The following is a 2,519-nucleotide window of genomic DNA, read 5'->3' on the forward strand; positions in this document are numbered from 1 at the left end:
GAGGCGGCGGCTCCGCGGGCGGGGTGGGCTCGGCCCTGTTCCGGGATGTAGCGCCGCGCGCTCCTCCGGGAACCGAAAGGGGAGGGCGTCCTACTCCGAGAGTTTTTCACGCGGCAGAATCGGCCGATTTCTCTGGGTTGGTTGATAACTAAGTAGAGGAGAAAAAACTTGGCATTGGCGTGTTTAACTAAATAAAGCCTGCGTAGGCCCCAGCGAGATTTGAACTCGCGACCCCTGGTTTACAAGACCAGTGCTCTAACCCCTGAGCTATAGGGCCTCACGGAAACTACTTCTCTTTCTTTCTTAGAAAAGGAAGGTTTTATGGGCCTACATTAGGCTATCGTAGATGTAAATGAAATTCTAATTTAATTGGACTTTGTAGCCCATGCGCTGAAATTCAGTTTGCAGACTTGTGCTACTGGGACTGATGCACTGTGGAGGCCAGTGGCTTAAACTGAAAAGTCGTACCGAAATTGACACAGATTAAAAAACTAAATTCAAGACCAGATTAAGAAAATTAAAGTTTTTTCTCCCCTTCGCGTTGGGCCAAAAATAAAAACGGAAATATCATACAGAAGGAGGAGCCTACCGGAGGCCTCAGCTGAATCAAGAACTTTCGCGCTTGGCTTTCTCCTAAACTGAGGACGGCCACTGCACAGCAAGAGCCTGACCTTTTCAGGGCTCAGAGGCTCAGTGCGGAGCGAGCAGTCGCTAGTTTTAATGCCTTCATTCAGAAAACACTGAACTTCAGGTCTGCTAGGCTTTGTGCTAGGAGGTAGGGCTTCACATGTGATCTTAATCCTGTCGATACTGGCATTGTTTTATAGACTAAAAGGCAGATTTCGTGAGCTAGAACAATGAAAAGGAGTTGTGCAGTGTATGACAGGGCGATGCACATAGAAGGTTCGCACACTCGTTACTGGTGAGCTATCGGCTGGGCCCTCAGGTGACCGAGACTTCAGCTGTCCGGGAGGGGATGCCGAGTTAGACAAGTCCTGGGAAAGTCCCAGGGAAAGGCTGAGGTATTTGCGTGCCAACGTAGGACCCTGCCTGGGGCCAGTCGCTCAGCCTCCTTGACGTGGTAGGCCTTAATTTAGTGAAAATAAAACTAGACAGGAGATGGGAAGTAAATTAGAGCTTTTCAAAATTGGAAAATGGAAACGCACCAAGCATAGATTGCAGAATCAGTGGAAGGGGGAACATCTGAGTCAGGCACCAGAGAAGTTTAAACATAAAGTCCAGTCGGGTACCAGTTATAGACAGTTATGGGACTGGAAAGAAGGAAGGAATTGGAAATATAGGAAATGGAGATTCTGCTGAAATGAAATATGAAATACAATTTGAAAAAAAATAAAGGCTGGGCATAATGGTGCACACCTGTAATCTCGGCACTCCAGTGGCTGAACTGGAGGCTAGCGTAAGTTCAAGACCAGCCTGAACTACATAAAGAGGATGAAGAAGTGCTAAAGAACACTCTTGAGTTTAGAGTTCATGGACTGATAGGATAATCAAATTAGATGTCATCCGTTGAATCGGATCCTTCATGAGTTAAGGGCTCTTGAAGAGAGTAAGTGAAGGAAAAGGGAGCAGCCTGAATGTGAGCTTTTGAACAGCTGTGTTTTGAGCATTTGTCGTGTTAGAGACTGGCTGATATAATTTTAAACATTCTCCTTACGTTTGATAATTTCATGTATTATGAGTCTAACAAAATTTGCTTTCCCAACTTGCAGCTGGCACAGGGAATGTAACCTGGGTTCCCCCAGTTAGATGCACTCAGAGATTTCCGTTTAAAAATGTAAAATAAGAGTAAGTGGTCTCATAGTGAAATCCCATGGTTTTCCAAATATGAGATAGTCTTAGGCTTTGGGGTGTGAGTTTTCTTAAAACCATAGAATGTTGTTTTTTGTTAGTTCTGGAAAATGCCCAGCTCTTCCATTGGTTTACCCAGGTTACCATAACAGAACGCCACAGCCTGGGTTTTTGGCCGAAACAATGGAAATTTATTTTGTCCGAATGTAGCAGAAAATGCCCCCCCATGCCAGTTACCCAGGTAATAGTTCCTCTTCCTATTGCTTCTGTCTCTTAGACATGGTTGGTCACTGTGACACATGACTGGTCACTGTGATACACACTGTATAAGCCATTTTGTCTCTGTACTTCCTAATTGCTTATCTCACATAAACTCTAAATAACCAGAGATCAGGGCCTGATATTAGGGGAATGATCCCAGTCAGTACCTGTTGATGTAAATAAATCTGACTCCATATCCTGGGTATCATTTTGGTGTTTCCGCTTGACATTTCAATAATTCAGGAGGTCAGAAAACTAAAATAAGTTGTTAGCTTTTGCAGGTATTTGTTTATTCAACTTTTTCCCAGTACTGGAGATTAAACTTAGGGTCTTCACATATGCCCAAGACATAACAAGGTATTAAAATAAATACTTGGGATAGAGACTGGAATTATTAATAGAAAGGAATGGTTAATAGTGATATATGTCAACTTGATGTAAGAAGCATC

The 2,519-nt window shown here is 43.7% G+C and overlaps 1 non-coding gene across 1 annotated transcript; it reads right to left on the minus strand.

The window, feature by feature from the left end:
• Positions 1-204: 204 nt before the first annotated feature.
• Positions 205-277, minus strand: Trnat-ugu. The gene has a single exon. It is a non-coding gene; the product is annotated as a tRNA-Thr (tRNA).
• Between the last annotated feature and the right edge of the window lie 2,242 nt (positions 278-2,519).

The sequence above is a fragment of the Octodon degus genome, unplaced genomic scaffold, assembly GCF_000260255.1.
Source record: "Octodon degus isolate 3935 unplaced genomic scaffold, OctDeg1.0 scaffold00189, whole genome shotgun sequence".
In the NCBI taxonomy this organism is placed as follows: domain Eukaryota; kingdom Metazoa; phylum Chordata; class Mammalia; order Rodentia; family Octodontidae; genus Octodon; species Octodon degus.